Source organism: Triticum aestivum, chromosome 7A (assembly GCF_018294505.1).
Source record: "Triticum aestivum cultivar Chinese Spring chromosome 7A, IWGSC CS RefSeq v2.1, whole genome shotgun sequence".
Classification (NCBI taxonomy): Eukaryota; Viridiplantae; Streptophyta; class Magnoliopsida; order Poales; family Poaceae; genus Triticum; species Triticum aestivum.
This window is the reverse complement of record NC_057812.1, coordinates 718,834,013-718,861,887: the sequence shown is the minus strand read 5'-3', so window position 1 is coordinate 718,861,887 and position 27,875 is coordinate 718,834,013. Positions and strand designations below refer to the sequence as shown.

General features: G+C 47.3%; 2 pseudogenes; both read left to right on the top strand.

Moving 5' to 3' along the window:
- Positions 1-582: 582 nt before the first annotated feature.
- On the top strand, positions 583-9,407 carry LOC123147034 (disease resistance protein RGA2-like; annotated as a pseudogene).
- An 11,688-nt stretch (positions 9,408-21,095) lies between these two features.
- On the top strand, positions 21,096-25,645 carry LOC123149674 (putative disease resistance protein RGA4; annotated as a pseudogene).
- Positions 25,646-27,875: the final 2,230 nt, after the last annotated feature.

Genomic DNA, 27,875 nt, shown 5'->3' with positions numbered 1-27,875 from the left:
TCGGCAGGTGCTACGCACAACAGATCTACCAAGGACTTCAAGCTGTGTCGTCTGGTGATACCTGGCAGCATGGCGCTGAGGTGTATCAGTGGCGACCGCGACGTGCTCAGCTGTGTGCGCGCAGGGAGGAGGTGCCGTTTGGCGCCGTGGTGGCGTCGACGATAGCTAGACCGAGCAAGGTTGATGCATCAGTACAGTTCTGAAGATGGAGCGGTGGTAGTTGGCGGCGGCGACATCTGAGTGCACGCCGGACCGGTGAGACCCATGCCCGGCAGGCGTCCTGGATGGGTTCTCAGGTCTTAGATGTTAGGTTTGGCTGCGATGTCTGTTTGGTATTAGGCCCAGGCTATCTGCGCCCCTTCATCAGTTAGATAGAGGTGCTTAGACGGCGGCTTTAGTCTTACTGTTGTATTACTTTGTAAGGTCTTGTGAGAATAATTAATAAAGTGGCCGTATGCATTGTCCAGATGCAGAGGCCGGGGGTCATCGTCCTTTTCTAAAAAAAAGCAAGCGCATCTTGCACAGACCATTTTCTTATCCACTCGCACTGCACTTGACCTTCTCTGTGTTCTTGGTGTTCCGATGGCGGCGGTGGTGGCCACCATGGTGGTCGGACCACTGCTCAAAATCGTGATGGGGAAGGCGTCCAACTACCTCCTTGACAAGTACAGGGTGTTGAAGGGCATGGAGGAGCAACATGAGATCCTGATGCGCAAACTGCCTGCCATCCTGGACATCATCACCGATGCCGAGCAGGCGGCAGCCCAAAGAGAAGGGGCAGCGGCCTGGCTCCAGGCCGTCAAGAAGGTGGCTTACGAGGTGAATGAAGTCTTCGACGAGTTCAAGTACGAGGCACTTCGTCGTGAAGCAAAAAGGAAGGGGCACTACAAGGAGCTTGGCTTCGATGTGGTAAAACTCTTTCCCACTCACAACCGTTTTGTATTCTGTAACAGGATGGGAAGAAAGCTCTGCAAGATTGTGCAGGCCATCGAGGTCCTTGTGACTGAAATGAATGCCTTTGGCTTTAAGTATCAACAACAACCACCGGTATCCAGTCAGTTGCGGCGGACAGACCATGCTATCACTGACCCAGGGGAAATCAATGAAATCATCAATGTATCCAGAGCCAATGATAAGACTGAAAGTGTTAGTAGACTAGTTATGCAATCTAACAATGCAGATCTCACAGTTATTCCTGTAAGATGATGAAGCGTTCCTACTCCCATCGATGGGGAGCCGCAGGCTTATATTGATGTGTGCGGCACAATGCCTTGGGTTACAAGATAGAGTACAAGAGTTTGAAAAGGATACTAGAAGGGAAGGAGGTTGAGATTACATAAACTCTAACACCCTCCCTTAATCTCAACTATCCTAAATTAAGATTGCTCTTAAACTCATCAAATGATCGTGTTGGTAGTGCCTTGGTGAAACCATCCGCCACTTGATCCTTGGAAGGAATAAACCGTATCTCAAGTTTCTTTGCTGCAACCCTTTCTCGAACAAAGTGAAAATCAATTTCTATATGCTTTGTTCTTGCATGAAATACCGGATTTGCAGACAAATATGTTGCACCCAAATTATCACACCATAAACATGAAATCCGATTATTCTTGATTCCCAATTCCTCAAGGAGTGACTCAACCCAAATGACCTCGGCACTTGCATTAGCCAAGGATTTATATTCATCCTCTGTGCTTGAACGTGATACAGTAGCTTGTTTTCTAGCGCTCCAAGAAATGAGATTTGACCCAAAGAATATTGCAAAGCCTCCAGTTGATCTTCTGTCATCACTACAACCTGCCCAGTCAGCATCAGAGAATGCACTCACAAGAGTAGAATTAGAACGTTTGAAATGAAGTCCTATTCCCATAGTATGCTTCACATATCTGACAATTCTCTTGACAGCTGACCAATGTGCAGAAGTAGGTGCATGCAGATATTGGCAAACTTTGTTGACAGCAAATGAGATATCTGGACGTGTGAGAGTTAAATATTGCAATGCTCCCACGACACTCCTATACATTGTACTTTCTTCCTCTTGAAGTGGCTCTCCATCATATGCTGAGAGTTTTTCTGAAGAAGATAAAGGTGTAGGTACTGGCTTACAATTTTTCATACCCATACGAGACAGAAGTTCAGTGATATATTTCTCTTGCTTTAACATAATGCCATCTTGAGTTTTCTTGACTTCAATACCTAGGAAGAAGTGCAAGTCACCTAGGTCCTTCAAAGCAAACTCTGAACTCAGATCATGCAGAAGAGCATTAGTGGCATTCTGTGAAGAACTTGCAACTATGATGTCATCAACATATATAAGCAAGAAAATAACTACTCCTGCCTTGTTATAAATAAACAAGGATGTATCAGCCTTTGAAGCAATGAAACCAAGAGATTTTAATTGTAAGCTCAATCTGGAGTACCATGCTCTGGGTGCTTGTTTCAAGCCATAGAGTGCTTTATCAAGCTTGCAAACAAAATGTGAAAACTTCTTACTTTCATACCCAGGTGGCTGTCTCATGAACACTTCCTCTTCCAGAACACCATGCAAAAACGCGTTCTGTACATCTAGCTGTCTTAGGCTCAATCCTCTGGACACAGCAATGGCTAGCACAAGTCTGATGGTTGCAGCTTTCACAACAGGACTAAAGGTGTCCTCATAATCAATGCCATAACGTTGCTTGAAGCCCTTTGCAACCAAACGTGCCTTATACCTGTCAATGGAGCCATCTGCCTTCTTTTTAATCCTGTATACCCATTTGCAATCAATTATATTCGTGCCTTTCTGACTTGGTACAAGATGCCAGGTCTTGTTTCTCATAAGCGCAGAGTATTCCTCATCCATTGCCTTCTTCCACTTAGGATGTGCACTGCTCACAGTTGTTGGCTCTCCTGAAATACACAACATACCATATCGTATAGTCCCATCTGTTCTTACTTTAGGATTTCGTATACCTTTTTGCAATCTGGTCATAACTCTTGGAGAAGCCACAGATCGGACTGCAGGCGCACTTGTTACAGCAGATCCAGGAGAATCTGGCGCTGACGCAGAAGAATCCGTCGCAGCATGCACAGGAGATCCTGTGGCCATCGGTGCGGTCGTAGCTTCCGCAGGCACACGGGGAGTAACCGCGCGGCGCGGCACAGCGGATCCGCTGCCAACCTGCGGCTGCATGCGCACGCGGGGCGAGGGGAATCCGGACCCGCTGCTGTCCCCACCGGATGCTGACGTGCTGACGCGGGAGTGGCCAGCCCGTGCGCCGAAGCTGCTGCTGGTGGGAGCGCGATCCAAGGGGGATTCTGTCGCGTGATCCAAGGACTGCACGCGTGCAGGCGTATCAGGCGCCGCCGGATCGTCCTCGTCATCCGTGCCAGGTTCGTCTCCTTCTTCAGCATGAAATATAGGCTCATTTTCAGCTAAATTTTCAAGGTTTTGATCATTTTGAGCGCCGTTTTCAGCAGGAACCTGCACATGCATAAGAGAAGAGGCAGTGCTAGCAGGAATATCATCACATTGGTTAGTACAATCATTGCCCCCATGATCAAATGACCGAAGATGTGTAGGAAGGAGAAGAATTTCTTTTCGGAGGAGCGGACCGGCATTGGGATGAAGTGATGTGAAGGGAAACACAGACTCATCAAACACGACATCTCTAGATATGTAGACCCTACCAGTGGGAACATCAAGACATTTGACCCCTTTATGCATAGGGCTATAGCCTAAAAAGACACATCTTTTAGAGCGGAAAGCGAGTTTACGTGTGTTGTAGGGTCTGAGATTGGGCCAACATGCACATCCAAAAACACGAAGAGACATGTAGTCGGGTGTAACACCAAGGAGACGTGTAATGGGTGTTTCAAGTTTGATAACTTTGCTTGGAAGCAAGTTGATAAGGTATGTGGCCGTTAAGAAGGCTTCATCCCAAAACTTAAGTGGCATGGATGCATTTTCTAGCAGTGCTAATCCCATATCCACTATGTGACGATGTTTCCTCTCAGCAGAGCTATTCTGTTGATGAGCATGAGGACAAGAAACATGGTGAGAGATTCCAAGTTTTTGGAAGAAAGAATTCAATTTTTCATACTCACCACCCCAGTCAGTTTGCATAGCAATAATTTTGGAGTTTAGTTTGCGTTCAACAAGATTTTGAAAATTGATAAAGACTTGGAATACATCAGATCTTTTTTTCAATAAGTAAATCCAAGTAAATTTACTATAATCATCAATGAAGCTTACATAGTAGGAAAATCTTCCAACTGACGTAGGGGCCGGTCCCCATACGTCTGAAAATATGAGTTGTAAAGGAGAGGTAGATGCACTAACAGAAATAGGGTAAGGCAATTGATGACTTTTTTCTTGTTGACACGGATCACAAACTGACTCAACACTAGGCTCATAAGAGAGTTTATTTTTGCTAAGAATATATTTAACTATGACTGAAGATGGGTGACCCAAATGACTGTGCCACCTTGAAGATGAAGGCTTGGTGACAATATTTGCTTGTTTATATGACCGCGAAGATGATGACGATATGAGTGGGTAGAGACCTCCGACGCACCGGCCTCTAAGAATGATTCTCCTTGTTGCCAAGTCCTTGACCAAGAAAAAATAAGGATAGAATTCTATGAGAACATTGTTATCAAGAGTGAAACGATGGACGGAAACAATATTTTTGGAAGTTTCTGGAACATGCAAGACATCTTTTAAGTGCAAGTTTTTCATGGGGTTTTTAACGATTGAACTACCAATATGCGTAATATTCATACCAGAACCGCTTGCCGTGCGGATTTGATCACCTCCATTGTACTTCTCCCGCATCGTCAACTTGTCGAGTTCACCCGTGATGTGATTAGTTGCTGCACTGTCAGCATACCAATTTGTGTCCACACCATAGGAGACTGCATGCGCCTCCTTTTCTTCTTGATCATTCTCTTCATAGCGAAACCAGCATACATGTGCACCTCCTGGATGGTGCTTGAGGCATATCTGACACTCTGGGAAGTCATGCTGCTCACGCACCTGCTGCTGTTGCTGCTGCCGAAGACGTCCTCTGAAGCCGCCGCTGCCATTAGAGGGAGAGGGCTGGCGGTCACCGCGGTCACCGCGGTCACCACTGCGGCCGCGCCCCCTTCCTCCTCGCCCGCGATAGGGTCTGCCGCGAGATGAGCCACGGCCTCTGTAGACTGCATTGGCGGATGTATGAAACCCGCCTGAGGAAGAGTCGCCCAACATCTCCATCCTTTGATCAAAGGCAGAGATCTGGGCAAAAAGATCATCGGCGGTGATGCTGTTCTTGACAGCGCCGATTGCCGCCACCACGGAGTCGTAGTCGCGATCCAGACCTGCAAGTATGTAGTCCACCATCTCCGGATCAGAGACGGGACGACCAGCAGCAGCTAGTTCATCCCCGAGACTCTTCATCTTCTCCATGTATGCTGAACTTGACATGGTGCCTTTCTTGGTGTCGGTGATCGCAATCCTCAGATTGGTAATCCGAGACTGCGATTGTGAGGCGAAGAGATTGTTGATTGTTGTCCAAAGCTCGAAGGTGGAGTCCCTCCCGACGACCTGTGCAAGGATCTCAGGAGACATGGAGTTGAGCAGATATGACAGAACATGTTGATCTTTGGCGATCCAAGGTCCATACAGAGGGTTCGGCTCTTGGGCCGTAGTTTTGTCCGTCTTTGTGACCTCCACCATCTTGGGCGGAGCGGCTTCGGAGTTGTCGAGCAGCCCGGTGACCTGCGCACCTCACAGGGCTGGGAGAACCTGCGTCTTCCAGAGGATGAAGTTCCCTCTCGCAAGTTTCTCTGACGGAGGCGAACCGAGGTTCAGGGCGACGCCGGCTGAGGAAGTCATGACGGCGATCGCGGATATGATCTAGGGTTTTGTTTTCTGGTTTGTGGCTAGATGTATGGAAGAGGGGCTCTGATGACCATGTAAGATGATGAAGCGTTCCTACTCCCATCGATGGGGAGCCGCAGGCTTATATTGATGTGTGCGGCACAATGCCTTGGGTTACAAGATAGAGTACAAGAGTTTGAAAAGGATACTAGAAGGGAAGGAGGTTGAGATTACATAAACTCTAACAATTCCCATCGTTGGAATGGGGGGTCTAGGCAAGACCACATTTGCACAAGTTATCTATAATGTACCCGGAATTCAGAAGCACTTTGATTTGCTGCTATGGGTGTGTGTCTCTAACAACTTTGATGTGGATTCTCTGACTACAAGAATAGTTGAAGCAGCTCCTGAGAAGAAGGATGATGGCACAAAAGAAACCGCTTCCAAGAAGAAGAAAACACCACTGGATAAACTTCAGGATTTGGTCAGCGGGCAAAGGTACCTCCTTGTACTTGATGATGTCTGGAATAAAGAGGTTTATAAATGGAAACAGCTTAAGGCCCGACTTCAACATGGTGGCATGGGTAGTGTGGTTTTGAAAATAACTCGTGATGGTGGAGTTGCAGAAATGATGCGTACTGTTGAAGCATATAATCTCACAGCTTTGAAAGATCAATACATAAAGGAAATTATCAAGACAACAGCATTCAGCCAATTCAAGAAGGAAGAGGAAAGGTCTGCTGAGTTGGTGAATATGGTTGATAAGATTGTGGGGAGATGTTCTGGCTCTCCTTTAGCTGCAACAGCACTGGGCTGCATGCTGTCTACCAAGACCAGTAAGGAGGAATGGGAGACTGTATTAAGCAGAAGCAGCATTTGCACCGAGGAGAATGGAATCTTACCAATACTCAAGCTCAGTTACAACGACTTGTCGCCGCGTATGAAGCAATGTTTTGCTTTTTGTGCAATATTTCCCAAATATCACAAGATTGATGTGGACAAGTTGATCCAACTATGGATTGCACATGGCTTCATCCAGGAAAAGCAAGTTCGTCTTGAAACCATTGGCAAACAGATTTTCAATGAGCTGGCCTCAAGGTCATTCTTTCAGGATGTGGAACAAGTCCAAGCCACGGTCAAGGAAGTTGAAGACACCTGGTCGTGTTATTCCAGAACTACATGTAAAATTCACGATCTTATGCACGATGTTGCACTGTCTGTAATGGGAAAGGAATGTGTCTTGGCAACTGAGGAACAAGGCAAAATTGAATCTGTTGTCGCAACAGAGGAAACAAGTCAGAGTGAGTGGCTTCCAAACACTGCTCGTCATTTATTTTTGTCATGCAAGGAACCAGAAAGAAAATTGAATAGTTCTCTAGAGAAAAGCTCTCCAGCTATCCAAACTCTTCTATGTTATAGGTATATGAAAAGTTCGTTGCAACATTCATCAAAATACAGCTCTTTGCAAGCGTTACAGCTCTGTTCACAGAGAAGATCGTTTCCGCTGAAACCAAAACATCTGCATCACCTGAGGTACCTAGATCTCTCAAGAAGTAGATGTATCAAGGCACTTCCTGAAGATGTGAGCATTCTATACAACCTTCAAACGCTCTCTCTGGCTGTGAATCTCTTTGTAGACTTCCAAGACAAATGAAGTATATGACTTCCCTTTGTCACCTTTACACTCATGGTTGTCCAGAGCTTAAGTGCATGCCCACAGACCTCAGGAAACTCACATCCCTTCAGAGACTTACATGCTTTGTAGCAGGTAGTGACCCTAATTGTAGTAAGGTTGGAGAGCTTGGAAATTTAAACCTTGGTGGTCAACTAAAGCTACGTAATCTGGCAAACGTGACAGAAGTGGATGCAAAAGCAGCAAACCTTGTGAACAAGGAGCTAAGAGAACTGAGATTAACATGGACCTTCGGATGGAATTATTATAAATATAATACTAGCTGCCGGGATAATGAAGAGGATGCAAAAGTGCTCGAGAATCTCAAACATCATGATGGACTACATGCCATAGGGATAGAGTCATATGGAGCCACCACCTTCCCAACATGGATGACTATGTTGCAAAACATTGTTGAGATCCATCTTTTCAGCTGTACAAAACTAGTATGGTTGTTCAGCGGTGAGTGTGATACATCGTTTGCATTTCCAAATTTGAAGGAGCTTATGCTAAACAGTCTTGTTTGTTTGGAGAGATGGTGGGAAATAGATAATGATGGGATGCAAGGAGAGGTGATGATGTTTCCTCTACTTGAGAAGCTGCATATTAGCAACTGTGTAAAGTTGAAAGCATTGCCAGGACATCCGACCTTCCCTAAGCTATCGTATTAAGAATTGTCCAGGGTTGGCAACTACAGCTAAATCACCAAAGCTTAGTGTATTGAAGTTGGAAGGACGCTAGGTAGATTTGTTCTTGTGGGTGGCGAGACATATGACTTCATTGACCAATCTGGAACTGACTAGCATTGAACAGAGTACAACCTCAACGGGGGCTGAGAATAGTTTGAGGGAAGTGGTGAACATCAAGGAGAATGGGAATGCTCAAGACTTTCCTCTAGAAGTTTTGGTGTTAAAAGACTTTAAGTCAGGTATAAGTGTAACAGAGCTGTGTGCATGCTTTGTACACCTTCAAGATTTGTCAATTGCGAGGTGACATACGCTCATCCACTGGCCAGAAAAATTGTTCGAAGGATTGGTATCCTTGAGGAAGCTTCATATTTGGCAATGCAATAATTTGACTGGATTTGCACAAGCTTCTGCTGAGCCATCAACATCATCAGAAACCAGTCAGCTCCTGCCACGTCTAGAATCTCTGATGATATGGAGCTGTGAAAACTTGGTTGAGCTCTTCAACGTCCCTGCATCTCTCAGGACAATGACCATTAATAATTGCAGTAAGCTTGAGTCCATATCCGGCATGAAGCTGCAGCAGGGACAGTCAATATCATGGATTCATCAAGGGTCATCCAGGATAGAAGAAATATTATTACACCACTGTGATGGCTTAACAGGGGTTCTCTATTTTCCCCCGTCCCTCAAGAGACTAGACATTGCTGACTGTGATGGGTTGACATCTCTGGAATCCTGCTCTCCTGAGCTCCAATCCTTGAAGTTCCTCCAGCTTTGGGATTGCAAGACCCCGGAATCCCTACCGGATGTGCCGCAAGCATACTCATCTCTCCAATATCTTTCCATTAGACGCTGCCCTGGTCTGAAGACGCTCCCTGCAAGCCTGCAGCAACGCCTTGGCAGCATCCATGACAAATACGTAGATGCCCATCTTTATGGAAGTAAGCACGCAGCAATTACCTTCTCTATTACTACCTGCTAGCGGCTGTTAAATGTGCTATTTAGAATGATAATAGCATCACTAGTGTCTAGTAGCACGACAGAAGACTAGAGCAAGTTAAATTTTCCTTTATCCAAATTCGCCATTTCTTTAATGATTTTCCCCTAAGTGCAAGTTTTTACATTAATACTCTGTGCAGATAAGCCAAGGCCTATGCCTATGCTGCTGAAGCCCAAGACATGGAAGTATGTCTGCAAAGGTTGAACTACTGTTCCCAAAGACTTGGAGGAGGTCCTGTCTGCGAAGGTTGGTGATACTGAGAGATCAGATTTATTTTGAGGAAACAAATACATGACCTATCACTGTATGTTTGGCTTTGTTATTGCGTTGATCGTGTAAAAGCTTCTTTACAGAATTCTTCCAGCACATACAGACGGATGGGGAAGAAAGATCACTTGGAGTAGAACTATTGTCTTGCAAGACCTGCCAGCGCCAGAATCAGTGATAGTTGTTGCCCTGTGTTGTTTTACAATGATGTTGCCATGTTGAGCACTTGAATCGCGAGATCAGTATGAACACTGTTGTCTATCATCCCAGATAGAGATCCTGTTTGAATAATTAGTACTTGTAATTTTGTGCTTCTGTTTACCTACGGGCTGTTATATCATTGTGCTATTTCTTTCTCAACTGGCACGGCGGCATTCTGCCTTGGCACAGTCATTGTTTATGGGGTCAAAACTCTGTCAGTATTTCCTTTGGGTGCCACGCCCATAAGAGGTTACTTAATAACTCGATTGGGGTATATGCCTATCTATCAGTCTCTGTACAACTATTTTGACTCGTACATACATGCACTGTTATTTACTGGTCATCATATATATATATATATATATATATACTCCCTTCGTTTCTAAATATAATTAAGTCTTTGTAGAGATTCCACTATAGACCACACACGGATGTATCTAGATGCATTTTAGAGTATAGATTCACCGAATAATCACGAGTGGACATGCGGCCACGCGCGGTCTTTATCCACGCCGCATGCTGCCGCGTGATTTGTGCAACTCGAATACCCGTAGACCGTATAATGATCTCTGCCTTCCCATATAGCATTTGGTATAGCTGTGTATTTGCATCTGACACACGCTGGTCTGCAAAGCAGTCAGGCATTAAACTGAGGCATGGGCCGCTAGCATCCCAGTCCCAACGGCTAGCTTGTCAATGCCCATCTCACTCAACCCTTCTTCTCAGTTCTGCTTCCCCATTGCCCACAGCCTCACAAGCATGTGTTCCTCCAATCCCCAGCTTAGCTCCGCACCTCAGACGTCACACCACACCACCAACCAGATGCCACCGCTTCCTCTCATCTGTTGCCCGGAGTGCAATGCGGGCTACATGATCTAGTTCGTCTCAGGAACGGAAGAAAAAAACCATGGAGGCATTTCTACAAGTGCGAACGGCTTGGAGTAAGTTTTTCAAGATCCTTTCCACCCATCTCTCCACACGCCTTGCTATGCCTCTGTATTTTGTGTTTTTGCAGTACGGTGGATGCAGTTGTTGGAAGTGGGAGAACAAGTATATAGAGTACTTCAACGCATGGTGGGGACACCTCATTTCGCATGCATCGGTCTGTCGGCATGCATCACCGGTTGAACTGAATCTGAAGAACATTTTCATTCTGGGCGTCATGAGCTGCTCATGGTAGTACTGGCCCATGGCCATGATCTTCATGCACAAGCTCTGAAGCTATCCCCGTGTGATGGATTTGCTCCCATTGACGAATGAATACACCCAGCTGCCCTGCAACCCATAATGGCACCCAGCAAGCCAGTTAATGTGCAACTCCGACGTCCCACTAGAGGAGCCAGATCCAGAGCTCTCCCCGGCAAATGTTGGAACGCTGGGGGATTGAGACTAACGATAGATGATTACAAGTGTGTTCGACAAACAAAGCAATAAAAATCCGGCCACGCATGGGTTTTAAGCAGCTAACCTGTTTTCAGAACTCATCTCCACTTCCGCCCGTGTTTCTCCACGAGAGACTGCTCGTAGAAGATCTACAGTACAAGCCAATCCAGCACGCGCGGATCTATTATGTGTACCCCAGCTCCTCAAGAGCATTTATGTCATCGCCAGAACCGTGAAGTGGGCTGCTAGCATTAATGGTGTATCCATAAAAAAATTAATGCGACAGGCCAACCCCCGGGCGTATAGAGCGACGTATTCGGAAACCCTGGATAATAACACGCCAGGTATTGCGAGTGGGACTATAATAACTAGCAATCGCGACGCACTCACGGACGCACTGGATTACGGCATCGCGTAGCCGCATGTCCCAAAAATCTGCGTCCATAGATTCACTTATTTTGCTCCGTATGTGGTCCATAGTGGAATCTCTCCAAAGACTTATAGGAGTATTTAGGAACGGAGGGAGTATATCTGAAGCTGTTGATTGCCGCTTATACTCAGCACTAGGTATACTGTTCTGCAGTAAGGTTAGGTACTTTGGTATGCAATTGTGAAGAACCACTTAAAATTGTCAGTATAATTGCAAGTTCAGAGGAATGCCCATAGGAAGATCTTGCCTCATTGAATTGTGAGTTCTGTAATCAGAAAGTTCTTCTAACTACTAGCATCGATTTGTTGCAAGATTTTGTCCCCATTATTTTTGTGTGTTTGAAAAATTGCTACTACTTGTATTTTCCACTTCTATGTACCTACATTTATGTCATTGAATTTCTTTTCTTACTAGCTTCGGTTTCTTTCATCGATGTTTCATGGAAGGCGCAGATCGTTCCTAGCTGAAACACTGCAACATCACTGCCTATCTGGCTTTGTTGTATAACTTTCTTGACTGATGTTTTGACCTACTTTGACTTGTACATGCACGTTAGTTATCAACCATTATATATGAAGCTATTGTTTTTTCTCCATACTCTGCACTAGGAATACTGCCATGCCGTCCGATCCGTCTTAATTTATCTGATTTTTTTGCTTGATCCCTCACAAGAGAGAGGTTTATGCTTTAAGGGCTGTAAACATTTCTAAATTAATAGAATGAGAAAAGAAACTAAAAAAGAGCTACAGAGTAAAGAAGAAGAATACGAGTTTCATCTGTATGTCCTATGCCTACAACCGCGCAAGACACTCTACTACCTGCAAGTCCCCCTTCAAGGTCGTCTACGGTTTCAACCCGCTGTTCCCATTGGACATTCTTCCCCTACCACTACAAGAGCGCATCAATATGGACGCGAGTGTGATACGTCTCCAACGTATCTATAATTTTTGATTGTTCCATGCTATTATATTATCTGTTTTGGATGTTTAATGGGCTTTATTATTCTCTTTTATATTATTTTTGGGAGTAACCTATTAACCGAAGGCCCATTGCAAATTGCTGTTTTTTTGCCTATTTCAGTGCTTCGCAGAAAAGGAATATCAAACAGAATTCAAACGGAATGAAACCTTCGCGAGGATCGTTTTTGGAACAAACGCAACCCAGGAGACTTGGAGTGGACGTCAAGGAAGCAACGAGGTGTCCATGAGGCAGGAGCGCGTGCCCAGGGGGGTAGGAGCACCCCCCACCCTCATGGGCCCCTCGTAGATCCACCAACCTACTTCTTTCACCTATATATACTACCATTATACCCTGAAAACATCCAAGGGAGCCACGAAACCACTTTTCCACCACCGCAACCTTCTGTACCCGTGAGATCCCATCTTGGGGCCTTTTTCGGTGCTCCGTCGGAGGGGGAATCGATCATGGAGGGCTTCTACATCAACACCATAGCCTCTCCGATGATGTGTGAGTAGTTTACCACAGACCTTCGGGCCCATAGTTATTAGCTAGATGGCTTCTTCTCTCTCTTTGGATCTCAATACAAAGTTCTCCTCGATTCTCTTGGAGATCTATTTGATGTAATTCTTTTTGCGGTGTATTTGTCGAGATCCGATGAATTGTGGGTTTATGATCAAGATTATCTATGAACAATATTTGTTTCTTCTCTGAATTCTTATATGCATGATTTGATATCTTTGCAAGTCTCTTCGAATTATCGGTTTAGTTTGGCCTACTAGATTGATCTTTCTTGCAATGGGAGAAGTGCTTAGCTTTGGATTCAATCTTACGGTGTTCTTTTCCAGTGAAAGCAGGGGCAACAAGGCACGTATTGTATTGTTGCCATCGAGGATAAAAAGATGGGGTTTATATCATATTGCTAGAGTTTATCCCTCTACATCATGTCGTCTTGCCTAATGCATTACTCTGTTCTTATGAACTTAATACTCTAGATCCATACTGGATAGCGGTCGATGTGTGGAGTAATAGTAGTAGATGCAGAATCATTTTGGTCTACTTGACACGGACGTGTGCTACGTCTCGAGCTTGCGTTGGTTTTCCCCGAAGAGGAGAGGATGATGCAGCACAGTAGCGTAAGTATTTCCCTCAGTTTTTGAGAACCAAGGTATCAATCCAGTAGGAGGTCACGCGCAAGTCCCTCGTACCTGCACAACACGATAGCAACTCGCAACCAACGCTTAGGGGTTGTCAATCCCTTCACGGTCACTTACGAGAGTGAGATCTGATAGAGATAATATTTTTGGTGTTTTTGATAGATAGATGCAAAGTAAAAAGTAAAGGCAAAGTAAAAGCAAAGCAAGTAAATAAAATGATATAGATTGATATGATGAGAACAGACCCGGGGGCCATAGATTTCACTAGTGGCTTCTCTCAAGAGCATAAGTATTCTACGGTGGGTGAACAAATTACTGTTGAGCAATTGATAGAATTGAGCATAGTTATGAGTATATCTAGGCAATGATCATGTATATAGGCATCACGTCCGTGACAAGTAGATCGAAACGATTCTGCATCTACTACTATTACTCCACTCATCGACCGCTATCCAGCATGCGTCTAGAGTATTAAGTTAAAAACAGAGTAACAATTTAAGCAAGATGACATGATGTAGAGGGATAAATTCATGCAATATGATAAAAACCCCATCTTGTTATCCTCGATGGCAACAATACAATACGTGCCTTGCAACTCTTTCTGTCACTGAGTAAGGACATCGCAAGATTGAACCCAAAGCCATGCACTTCTCCCATTGCAAGAATTATCAATCTAATTGGCCAAACCAAACGGATAATTCGAAGAGACTTGCAAAGATAACTCAATCATACATAAAAGAATTCAATGCTTTCAGACAAATGCAAACAGTGGCTTGTTTCAGTCTTCAGAGCTAGCTCCAGCTGACTAAAACATCATTCTGAGTCCGACGAGAGGAACAAGATTGCAGGGTGCATCAAGCAGATCCATCCAAAATGCACGGAGATGAGTATTTTTGTTTTCATTGGACAATAATGTGCTTCGAGATATTTTCTCATCGGTACTTTTATTAATAAACTCACACTAATCATGTGGTTACACACCCGCTTAGGCATCATTTTCTTACTTTTAACTGAATATGTGGTTGATTATTTATGTCCTTTTTGCCAGAGAGTATTTTTGGTCGGACCCCATCTCTTAATTGTTGACAGTTCTGTGAGTGTTAGAAGACGATTTTCTTGTAGTTCTCAGTCTGTCATCCCTCAAGAATTATTTTCCTTGGATATCACTGTCTCAATTTTTCATAAATTAAGAAAATGATGCACAACTACATATCAATATTATACCAAGATTGATGAACATTATCATTTTCTCAAGGCCAGGTTCACATTGTAATCGTCGTCGACAGAGGAAAATGAAAACCACAGTGCCACCCGTCTCTGCTATCTGAGCGAACTGTGAGAACTACAAGAGCTGTAGGGTCAGTGTTTCTAAGTTCTTATCGATTATATTTAGACAATATTGTTCTCTGGATGATTTTCTTGTTGGGACCTTCATTAATAAATTCTTACTGATCTTGTAGGTATTTTTTTTATGCGTCGGGTAGTATCTTGCTCAGAGAGAAATTTCTACTTAGACATTGTTTTCTTAGTTGTAATTTGTAACTGAGTACATGATAGCTTATTTTTTCCACTTTCTTTTGGAGAAACTATTTTCAGTGGGACCTCATATCTTAGTTGTTAACCATCCCGTGATTTTTAGGAGATGATTTCTTAGAGGGTGTTTGTTTACAGGGACTTATTGATTTAGGGACTGTCAAAGACCTCGGTGCCCAAGACAGCAGGACCTCGACTACGTAGTTCGTAGTCTCGGTTGATAGGAGCGCTAGGGTTTTTGCCTAACTGCTCAATGGTGCAGGAGAAGAGATTAGAAGTAGAGGAAGAGGTAGGAGATAATGATTTCTTCCTTGCGTCAAAGGGTGCTGATTACAGGATATATAAAGGCCTTATGGGCTTCTAACAAACTAGGAAACTAATTACTCCTGGACTCTAGGAACCAACGTAGGATCAGAACAAACTAAGAAACTAACTACTCCTGGACTCTAGGAACCAACGTAGGATCATGACTCCTTGCCCCGATCATGCCTCGCCAGCTGTGGCCGCCGGCTGCTGCTCCTGGGCGCGCGACCCGCGCCTGTACGCAGCGCCCCACATGACATCTCCCCCCACCCCTCGACGAGAAGCTCGTCCTCGAGCTGAAAAGAGGGGTAGCGCTCAATGAAACTGTCAAGATCCTCCCATGTTGCCGATGACGCAGCCTCGCCCTTCCAGTGGACAACGAGCTGGCGAACGCCGCGTGCAAGGCGTGAACGAGTCACGCGTTCTGGTTCCGGGACAGCAGCACCGTTGTGGATTGGAGGCAAACCCGGCGGTGCAGTTGGAGGTGTGCCGAAGAACTTCTTGAGGAGGCCCACGTGGAACACATCATGGAGGCGCGAGCGCACCGGTAGCTCAAGGCGGTAGGCGACGTCGTTGACGACCTTGGAAATGCGGTACGACCCGTAGAAGCGTGGCTTGAGCTTGCCCCTGGTTGGCAAGTTAAGAGAAGATGCGGCGCGCTGGCGAAGACGAAGCCACACCCAATCGCCCACTACATGCCTGACGTCGCGATGGCGTATGTCGTACTAGGACTTGTAGACCGCCTGCGCCTGCTGTAGTCGATAGCGGACATCAGCGAGTAGCTCGTCTCGCTCCGCCATGCTTTTTGCCACGGCTGTCACCCTCGTGTTTCTTGGCTCGTAAGAGCGAATAGTGGGAGGGTTGCGGCCATACACGAGCTTGAACGGAGTTTCTTGGGTCGCCGTCTGGTAGGCGGTGTTGTAGATGTACTCGGCCCAGGGAAGCCACCGTAGCCACTGTCGCGGACGATCCCCTGTGAGGCAACGCAGGTACATAACAATGATCTTGTTAGCAGCCTCCGTTTGGCCATCTGACTGAGGATGAAACACTGACGTCATGTGCAGCTTCGTCCCGGTGAGGCGCATGAGCTCCCGCCAAAACGCCGAGGTGAAGACGGGGTCACGGTCCGAAACCATGGACTGCAGAACGCCATGGAGGCGCACGATCTCGGCGAAGAACACCTGTGTCACCGACTCTGCCGTGTACGGGTGGGCCAACACCACGAAGTGGCAGTACTTGCTGAAGCGATCCACCACAGTGAGGATGACGGACTTCCCGCCCACGCGAGGGAGCGCTTCCACGAAGTTGATGCCGGCGTCAGTCCACACGCCCGTGGGTACCGGCAGCGGCAGCAGCAGACCGGCGGGGTGCAAGTGCTCGGACTTGTACCTCTGGCAAGTACCGCAGGCGCGGACGTACTCTTGCACCGTCTTGCGAAGGTTAGGTGCGTGGAAGTCGCGGCGGAGATGATGCAGGGTGCGCAGGACGCCTTCGTGCCCGTCGTCGTGCACTGCGGTGAGGAGCTCCTGGAGTAGCGGGGACGACGGCGGAATGTAGAGGCGGCCGTTGAAAGTGACGAGGCCGTCGGAGAGCGACCACGGCTGCTGCCGCATACCCGCCGTGATATCCTCACGCGGCGCGACGAGCGCCGGGTCGACTGACGTAGCTTGCCGGAGGCGATCGATGAAGTCGAAGCGAGGACCGGATATCGCCATGACCAACGCCTCCTCCGTGTCGCGGCGGGAAAGGGCGTCCACCACCGTGTTTGTACTACCGGCCTTGTACTCCACGGTGAAGTCGAACCCCAGTAGTTTACCGACCCAATGATGCTGCGGAATGGTTGCCAAACGCTGGTCAAGTAGGAATTTGAGACTGTAGTGATCCGTTTTTACCACAAATTGGCGCCCCCAGAGGTATGGTCTCCAATGACGAATAGCGAGCACCAGGCCGATGAGTTCCCGTTCATATGCTGCCAGGGAACGGTGACGTGGCGCGGCCGGCCGGCTAAAGAAAGCCACCGGGTACTGGTCCTGAAGAAGGATGTCCCCGAAGCCGTACGTAGAGGCGTCACACTCGACGATGAACGGCCGCGTGAAGTCCGGCAACGCGAGGACGGGAGCCGTGGTGACCGCCGTCTTGAGGGCGGTAAAAGCTGCTGCCGCCTCCGGCAACCAGGAGAAACCATCCTTGTGAAGGAGGGCCGTCAGTGGCGCGGCAACCAATCCAAACTCCTTGACAAACTTGCGGTAGTACCCCGCAAGGCCGAGGAACCCCCGGACCGCGCGCGCCGAGCGTGGCTGCGGCCATTCGGCCATGGCCTGCACCTTTTCCGGATCCATGGCCACTCCTGCAGCGGAGATGGTGTGACCCAGGTAGGAGATCGACTCGATGGCGAACGCGCATTTGGATCGCTTGACGAAGAGCCGGTGCTGGTGCAGGACGGTGAAGACGGTGCACACATGTCGGAGATGGTCTGCCCACGTCTCGCTGAAAATGAGGATGTCGTCAAAGAAGACGAGAATGAAGCGATGCAGGTACGGCCGCAACAGATCGTTCATGAGTGCCTGGAACGTCGCCGGCGCGTTGCAGAGGCCGAACGGCATCACCAGGAACTCGTAGAGGCCGTCGTGGGTACGGAAGGCGGTCTTTGGGATGTCCTCCGCACGCATCCGCACCTGGTGGTAGCCGGAGCGCAAGTCGAGCTTGGTGAAGAAACGAGCGTGCCGGAGCTTGTCGAGGAGTTCGTCCACCACCGGGATCGGAAACGCATCCTTGACGGTGATGGTGTTCAGGGCGCGGTAGTCGATGCAGAAGCGCCAGGACCCGTCGGGCTTGCGGACCAACAGTACCGGCGATGAGAATGCGGAACAACTCGCTCGGATGATGCCCTGGGCGAGCATGGCGGCGCACTGACGCTCCAGCTCATCCTTGTGCGCGGCCGGGTAGCGATACGGACGGACGACCACCGGGGCGGAACCGGGCAGCAGGGTAATGCCGTGGTCGCGGCTGCGGGGTGGTGGCACGCCGGAGGGTTCGACGAAGATGCTGTCGAACTCGGTGATGATGGCGTCGAGGAAGTCGCGACCGCTGCATGATTTCAGGGCTGGTCCGTCCGGTCCTGCATTGCCGCGCCAGCACACCCGATGGCCCCTCCGCCAGAACGTCATGGAGAGGGCGCGGAAATCCCACAAGATCGGTCCAAGCGTCGCAAGCCACTGCGTGCCCAGGACGACGTCGTAGCCCGCGAGCGGCAAGGCGAGGAAATCCTCCGAGAACGCCTCTTGGTCGATGTGGAAGGACACGGCGCGGTATGCGCCCTGGCACGGAACACGCTCGCCATTGGCCACCATGACGCGCATCTTCTCGGTGGTGGGGGATGGCAGTGTAGCACGAGCGGCCGCCTCCTCGGCGATGAAGTTGTGGGTGGAGCCTGAGTCGATCAGGGCGAGGAGGGAGACACCCCCGAGGGTGATATGCATCTGCATGGTCTTGCTCGTGCGCACGCCGGAGATTGCGTGGAGCGAGATCTGGGGGTCGGCCGGCGAGGCATCAACGGTGGCGGAGGCCATGTCGTCGTCGTCGTTGTCCGGCGCCAGGTCGAGGAGAAAGATGCGCTGGCACACGCGGTTGTGGCCCCTGCCAAACTTCTCATTACAATTGAAGCATAGGCCCAGGCGACGGCGTTCCTCCATCTCTGCCTGTGACAGGCGTTTGATTTGGCGCCCTTCCGGCACACTGGGGGCATGCTGGGGTGCGGCTGGTGGAGCCGGGGCGGGGGGCGCGAGGCGTGGTACGGGCGCCGGCAGGATGCCCTTCTGCTGAAAACGCACTGGTGGCGCGGAGGCGAGCGCGCACTGGTCACGCAGCTCCAATTTGCGGGCGAGGCTCATGGCGACGGCGAGGGACTGCGGGTTGTGGATTTCCACGTCAAGGCTGAGGGGTGGTTGGAGTCCCGCGGTGAAGATCTGAACCTTCTGTGTCTCGGATAGGATGCCTGCCCGGGGAAGGAGCGCCTCAAACCGCTCCTGGAAGTCGACGACGGACGTCGTGCGCTTGCACGCCATTAGTTCGCCCAGCGGGTTAGCGCGCAGAGGTGGTCCGAAGCGGAGACTGAGCAGCTCGGGGAAGCGGCGCCACGGAGGCGTGCCCTCGTCGCGCTAGACCTGCATATACCACAGTTGGGCAGTACCCTCAAGATTGTATGACGCCATCCACACTTTCTCCTCCTCGGCGATCCGTTGTTGATGGAAGAAGGACTCGCATCTGTTGATGAATGCGAGAGGATCGGACTTGCCGTCGAACTTGGGGAAGTCCATCTTTTGAATCTAGGATGGTCGATCATTGTGGTGCTGCCCATCATGGGCTCCGTCAGCGCTCGACGAGGAGGCGGACTTGTCCTTCTGGAGTGCGGCGACGGACGTCTGCAGGGACGCCACCGTTGCAGTCAAGGCCTCGATCATCTTGGCCAGATCAGCGGTGGTTGGTTCTGCCATGCCGGAAGTGACCGAGGCGGCGGCGGATGGTGGCGATGGAGGTGTGCTTGGCGTGGACGCAGGGGTGGAGGCGGGCTGCGGATGGAGTGCGGACGAGGAAGAGGATCGCCTGGAACCCGATACCAAGTTGTCAAGGACCTCGGTGCCCAAGACAGCAGGACCTTGACTACGTAGTTCGTAGTCTCGGTTGATAGGAGCGCTAGGGTTTTTGCCTAACTGCTCAATGGTGCAGGAGAAGAGATTAGGAGTAGAGGAAGAGGTAGGAGATAATAATTTCTTGCTTGCGTCAAAGGGTACCGATTATAGGATATATAAAGGCCTTATGGGCTTCTAACAAACTAGGAAACTAACTACTCCTGGACTCTAGGAACCAACGGAGGATCAGAACAAACTAAGAAACTAACTACTCCTGGAATCTAGGAACCAACGTAGGATCAAGACTCCTTGCCCCGATCATGCCTCGCCAGCTGTGGCCGCCGGCTGCTGCTCCTAGGCACGCGACCCGCGCCTGTACGCAGCGCCCCACATGACATGGACTTAAAAAAGTCCCTATAAGTCTCATCTAAACCAAACAGGAGGGACTTATAGAGACTTAAAGTGGGCACTTGGACTTATGAAATAAGACTCTCAAGAAGGGACTTATAAGGACTTATAGTTGTAATATGGTCTTTTAGTCCATGTTAAGTCCGAGGAACCAAATAGGTAGGGACTTTTTAGGGACTTGAGACTTATAAGTTGGGACTAAAAAAAGTCCTAGGACTTATGAACCAAACAGGGCCTTATTGTTCTCACAGTCCTCGCTCTAGGAGACTTAATTTTGTTCGGACAACATTTTCTCAATTTTTCATATATCAAGATGATGTGCGTAAGTATGTATCAAATTTTTTTTTGTTGATATAGATGAAGATGTCACATGAATAAAAATACCTCTCTGTTCTTTCATAGATCGTTTTTAGGTTTGCCGAATTTTTGCTTCCATGCTGACAATTCTCGTGAGATGTATGGTGTATGTTTAGTACAGCTACGTGCATCTCTTTCTTCAACCAAGACTGTTGGTTGTTAGGTGTGCCTGAGCATTCGCTATTACTGCATCCTCATCGTGTAAGCATAAACGGCTGGAATCAATCGTCCTCTTCCGCCTCCGCATTGCTTTCTTCCTCAACTTTGTGCTTCTCTGTGCTCTTGCGAGCTCTGAGCTTGTCGTTCCAATGGCGACCCTCGTGGCCACCATGGTGGTCGGACCACTGCTATCCATTGTGAAGGACAAGGCGTCTAGCTACCTCCTCGACCAGTATAAGGTGATGAAAGGCATGGAAGAGCAACATGAGATCCTGAAGCGCAAATTGCCTGCCATCCTGGATATCATCACCGATGCTGAGCAGGCAGCAACCCACAGAGAAGGCGTAGCAGCCTGGCTCGAGGCCATCAAGAACGTGGCTTACCAGGCGAATGAAGTTTTTGACGAGTTCAAGTATGAGGCGCTCCGTCGTCAAGCAAAAAAGAAGGGGCACTACAAGGAGCTTGGCTTTGATGTGGTAAAACTCTTTCCCACACACAACCGTTTCATATTCCGTAATAGAATGGGAAGAAAGCTCCGCAAGATTGTGCAGGCCATTGAGGTCCTTGTGTCCGAAATGAATGCCTTTGGCTTTAAGTATCAGCAACAACCGCCGGTATCCAGTCAGTTACGGCGGACAGGTCCTGCTATCATTGATCCAAAGGAAATCAAGGAAATCATCAGCAAATCCAGAGCCAATGATAAGGGTGCAATTGTTAGTAGACTAGTTGGGCAAGCTAATAATGAAGATCTCACAGTTGTTCCCATCGTTGGAATGGGGGGTCTCGGCAAGACCACGCTAGCACAACTTGTTTACAAGGAACCTACAATTCAAGAGCATTTTGGTTTGTTTATATGGGTGTGTGTCTCTGAATGCTTTGATGTGCATTCTCTGGCTAAAAGTATAGTTGAAGCAGCTCTTAGGAAGAAGGATGATGGTACAGAAGCAACTCCCAGGCAGAAGAATGATGGTACAGAAGCAGTTTCTGAGAAGATACCACTTGATACCCTTCAGAATGTTGTGAGCGGGCAAAGGTACCTCCTTGTATTGGATGATGTCTGGGAACGACAAGTTCATATTTGGGATGAGCTCAAGGCCTGCCTTCAACATGGTGGCAGGGGTAGTGTGGTTTTAACAACAACTCGTGATAAAGGAGTGGCTAAAAAAATGGGTCATGATGTTGAAGCCTATAATCTCCAACCTTTGGGAGATCAATTCATAAAGGAAATCATTGAGACAAGAGCATTTAGCTATTTACACAGGGAAGAGGAAAGGCCTGACAAGTTGGTAAATATGGTTGATGAGATTGTGAAGAGATGTGTTGGTTCTCCTTTAGCTGCAACGGCACTTGGCTCTGTACTACGTAACAAAACCAGTGAGGAAGAATGGAAAGCTATATCAACCACAAGCAGCATTTGCACCGAGGAGACTGGAATTTTACCAATACTCAAGCTCAGTTACAATGACTTGCCATCACAAATGAAGCAATGCTTTGTTTTTTGTGCTGTATTTCCCAAAGATTACGAGATTCATATGAACAAGTTGATCCAACTATGGATTGCACATGGATTCATCCAGGAAAAGCAAGCTCATCTTGAAACCATTGGCAAACTGATTTTCGATGAGCTAGCATCAAGGTCATTCTTTCAGGATGTGGAACTAGGCCAAGCCACGAAACCCTCAACAACAAAAAAAGTTCATGCCACAAGTAGTCAGGACTTCGTGTTGTGTTACTCTAGAACAGCATGTAAAATCCATGATCTTATGCATGATGTTGCACTTTCGGTAATGGAAAAGGAATGTGCCTTGGCAACCGAGGAACCAGGCAAGATTGAATCTGTTGTCGCAACTGAGGAACCAAGTCAGAGTGAGTGGCTTCCAAACACAGCTCGGCATTTATTTTTGTCATGCAAGGACCCAGGAAAAAAATTGAATTGTTCTCTGGAGAACAGCTTTCCAGCCATCCAAACACTTTTGTGTGATAGCTATATGAGTAGTTCACTGCAACATCTGTCAAAATACACCTCTTTGCAAGCATTACAACTCTGTTCACATAGAAGATCATTTCCGCTGAAACCAAAACATCTACATCACCTGAGGTACCTAGATCTCTCAAGAAGTCATATCGAAGCACTTCCTGAAGATATCAGCATTCTATACAACCTTCAGACACTCAACCTCTCTGGTTGCACATCTCTTTGTGAACTTCCGAGGCAAATGAAGTATATGACTGCCCTGCATCACCTTTACACTCATGGTTGTCCAGAGCTGAAGAGCATGCCAAGAGACCTCAGAATGCTCACATCCCTACAAACACTTACATGCTTTGTAGTAGGTAGTGGCTCTAGTTGCAGTAATGTGGGAGAGCTTGGAAATTTAAACCTTGGTGGTCAACTAGAGCTGCGTAATCTGGCAAACGTGACAGAAGTGGATGCAAAAGCAGCAAACCTCGTGAATAAGGAGCTAAGAAAACTGACATTAACATGGACTAGCTGGCGGGATAATGAAGAGGACACAAGAGTGCTCGAGAATCTCAAACCTCATGATGGACTAGATGCCATAAGGATACACTCATATGGAGCCACCACCTTCCCGACATGGATGACTATGTTGCAAAACTTTGTTGAAATCAATCTTTTCAGCTGTAGAAAACTAGTATGGTTGTTCAGCGGTAGGTGTGATAGATCGTTTACATTTCCAAATCTGAAGAAGCTTAAGCTAGTAAGTATGCCTTGTTTGGAGAGATGGTGGGAAATAGATAATGATGGGATGCAAGAGAAGAGAATGTTTCCTCTGCTTGAGAAGTTGTGTATTATTGGCTGTATAAAGTTGAAAGCATTTCCAGGACATCCGACCTTCCTAACCTACAGAATGTTTGTATTGTGGGATGCCCAGAATTGACAACTACAGTTTTTTCCCCAAAGCTCGGTGAATTAAACGTGGAAGGACGTGAGGGAGAGTTGTTCTTATGGGTAGCTAGACATATGGCTTCACTGGAAAATCTGGAACTGCATAGCCTTGAAGAAAATACAGAAACAACCTTGGCGGCGGCTGAGATTGGTTTGAGGGAAGTGGTGAACAGAAAGAAAAATGGGAATGATCATGATTTCTTTCCATTGGCAGTGTTAGTGTTAAGAAACTTGAAGTAAGGTGTAGCAGAGCTTTGTGCATGTTTTGTACACCTTCAAGACTTGTGGATTTCTAGCTGCGCTGCACTCGTCCACTGGCCAGAAAAAGAGTTCCAAGGATTGGTATCCTTGAGGAGGCTTGGGATTCAGGAATGCGATAATTTGACTGGATATGCACAAGCTTCTGCTGACCCATCAACATCATCAGAAACCAGTCAGCTCCTGCCACATCTAGAGTCTCTGGCGATAGGTAGTTGTGAAAAGTTGGTTGAGCTCTTCAACGTCCCTGCATCTCTCAGGACAATGGATATTTATAATTGCAGCAAGCTTGAGTCCACATCCCGCAGGAAGCTGCAGCAAGGACAGTCAGTATCATCGATTCATCAAGGGTCATCCAGTATAGAAGCATTATCATTATACCTCTGTGATGGCTTAACAGGGGTCCTCTATTTTCCCCCATCCCTCAAGAGAATAAGCATTTGTCACTGTGGTGGGCTGACATCTCTGGAATCCTGCTCTCCCGTTGTCCAATCCTTGGAGTACCTCCAGCTTGTGTACTGCAATTCCCTGTCATCGCTGCCAGATGTTCCGCAAGCATACTCATATCTCCAACGTCTTACCATTAAAGACTGCCATGGTATAAAAACGCTCCCTGCAAGTCTGCAGCAACGGCTGGGCAGCCTCCAGGTGGAAAGGATAGATGCACATTATTATGGAAGTAAGCACGCAGCAATTACCTTCTCTATTACTACTTACTAGCGAGTGTTAAATGTGCTAGTTAGAAATGAGAATAGCTTAACTAGTCAGAAAACTAGAGCAAGATAAATATCCCTTTAACCTAAATCCATCATTTCTTTCTTTAATGATGTTCTTCTAAGTGTAAGTTTTACGTGACTAATCTGTGTAGATAAGCCTATGCTGCTGAAGCCGAAGACATGGAAATATGTCTGCAAAGGTTGAACTACTGTTCCCAAAGAATTGGAAGAGATGCTGTCTGCAAAGGTTGGTGACACTGACCGTACCCCTCAGATATATTTTGAGGAAAAAAAATACATGCCCCATCACTATATGATTTTCCTCTGGCAGTTTTGGAGTTAAGACAATTTAAGTTAGTTGTAAGTGTAACAGAGTTGTGTGCATGCTTTGTACACCTTCAAGATTTGTCAATTGTGAGGTGCCATGCGCTCGTCTATTGGCCAGAAACATTGTTCGAAGGATTGGTATCGTTGAGGAGGCTTTTGATTCAGGACTGCAATAATCTGATTGGATATGCACAGCCATCAACATAATCAGAAACCAGCCAGCTCCTGCCACGTCTAGAGTCTCTGACGATATGGTATTGTGAAAACTTGGTTCAGCTCTTCAACATCCCTGCATCTCTCAGGACCATGCACACTGCGGTCTATCATCCCAGAAAGAGATCCTGTTTGACTAAATAGAACTTGTAATTTTGCGCTTTTGTTTACCTATGAGCTGTTATTATCATTGTGCTATTTCTTTTTCAGCTGGCATTCTATCTTGGCAGAGTTAGTGTTTATGGGGTCAAAACTCTGTCAGTATTTCCTTTGGGTGCCATGCCCAAAAGAGGTTACTTATTAACTCGATTTGGGGTATATGCCTATCTGCCAGTCTCTGTATTTTTTTCCTCGGATGCAGATCCGTCAGTCTCTCTATGATTATGTATAATAACAGTACAACTATTTTGACTTGTACATACATGGAGTACTATGTATAACAGTACAACTATATATCTGAAGTTGTTGATTGCCGCTTATACTCAGCACTAGGTACTGTTCTGCAGTAAGGTTAGATACTTTGGTATGCATTGTGAAGAACCACTTAAAATTGTCAGTATAATTGCGAGTTCAGAGGAGTTCAGTAATCAGAAAGCGCTTCTAACTACTAGCATCGATTTGTTGCAAGATTTTGTCCCCATTATTTTTGTATGTTTGAAAAAAAAGCTACTCTACTTGTATTTTCCACTCCTAGGCACCTACATTTATATCATTGCATTTTTTTTCCTACTCTAGCTTCGGTTTGTTTCAAGATTGACTGAGGAAGAATAGGTTCTCCTTGTTCTCGCTGATCGATGCTCCATGGAAGGCGCAGATCGTTCCTAGCTGAAACACTGCATATATCTGAAGCTGTAGCAGGAACTGCAACATCATTGCTTATCTGGCTTGTATAACTTTCTTGACTGATGTTTTGACCTACTTTGACTTGTACATTCACGTTAGTTATCAACCATTATATATGAAGCTGTTGATTTTACTCCATACTCTGCACTAGGAATGCTGCCACGCCGTCCGATCCATCTTAATTTATCTGAATTTTTTTTACTGGATCCATCACTTGGGAGCGGTTTATGCTTTAAGGGCTGTAAGCATTTCTAAATTAACAGAATGTGATAAGAAACTAGAAATGAGCTACAGACTATGAACGAATGAGCAGATTTTCTTTTCTTCTCTGCTACAGACTAAAAAAGACGGACCAAGGGAAGTTCATCAGATTATACCCAAACGAGCAGAAAAAGAAAATAATGAGCAGAAATTCAGAATGCTTCCAGACAGACATACTGATGAAATGCGAAAAGAAATATACAGATTATAACAGAACGAGCAGAAATAATAATAAGAAGAACTCATAAAAAGGAATGAGAAGAAATTCAGAATGTTCGGGCATCACATCACTACCAGAAATTATCTAGTTGCCGACGGCCTGATCTATGCCGACGGCGCCCGTCGGCATAAATGGACATATGCCGACGGCCAAGGGCAGGCCGTATGCGTAGAATAGCCGTCGGCATATGTGTATCTATGCCGACGGGGGCCGTCGGCATATTACGGCCGTCGGGACAGCTCGCGGTACGCCTACGGGGACCGTCGGCATAGAAGAGGTCGTCGGCATAGAAAGGGCCCACCTACCCGATTAGCGGCGACCGTTTGACGGCGTCAAAACTACGCCGACGGGGGATAACGGCGGCCGTCGGCATAACTAGAATTGCTAACATCACCGATCCGCGCCGTCGACACGTCATCGATCCGAGGGAGTGAGGGCCTGTGGTGTGGCAGAGATATGCCGACGGCATAGCCGTCGGCATAGTCCTAGCCCATGCTATCTGCCACGTTATCAATCCGCGTGCAATGCCATGTCATCAATCCATGGGATCGTAGCTCCGTGTGCGCAGCTATGCCGACGGCCTTGCCGTCGGCATACCTTTACTTTTTTATTTTTAGTTTATATATTTATTATTTTGTATTTTTTCACAACATAAATGTGCCTTATCTAAACAAAAAACATGCCTCGATGGTATATCGATTGTCCCCCTCACGGACGTCACTGCCGCCGTGTCATGGAGGGGGGAAACGATCGACATGGACGGAATCTGGTTAGAGGGGGGATTCAGGGTGGCCTTCGGGGTGTAGCTATGCTACCGAAACATCGCATGGGTCCCGATGCATGTGTGCAAGTGTTCTGGCATTCGTAGACGCCCGTCTTGGGGCTCCATGGTGTGGCCCCCTCCATGGAAGGCAGAGCCGCCGTCACTTGGAGGGGGGAAGGTGCGGGTGCGGTGGAACCGGAGGGAATCTAGTGTTGGGTTGGGTCCAAACCGTGTTCGGGGATGTTGCTATGGGCTGACCTATCGCAACCAGGCGGAAGAGTCCACCGGTCAAAGCCCGCCTGGCGAAAGTCAAAGGGCTAGATCTACTCGTCAACTAGGATTTGGGGTGGCCTTCGGGGTGTAGCTATGCCACCGAAACA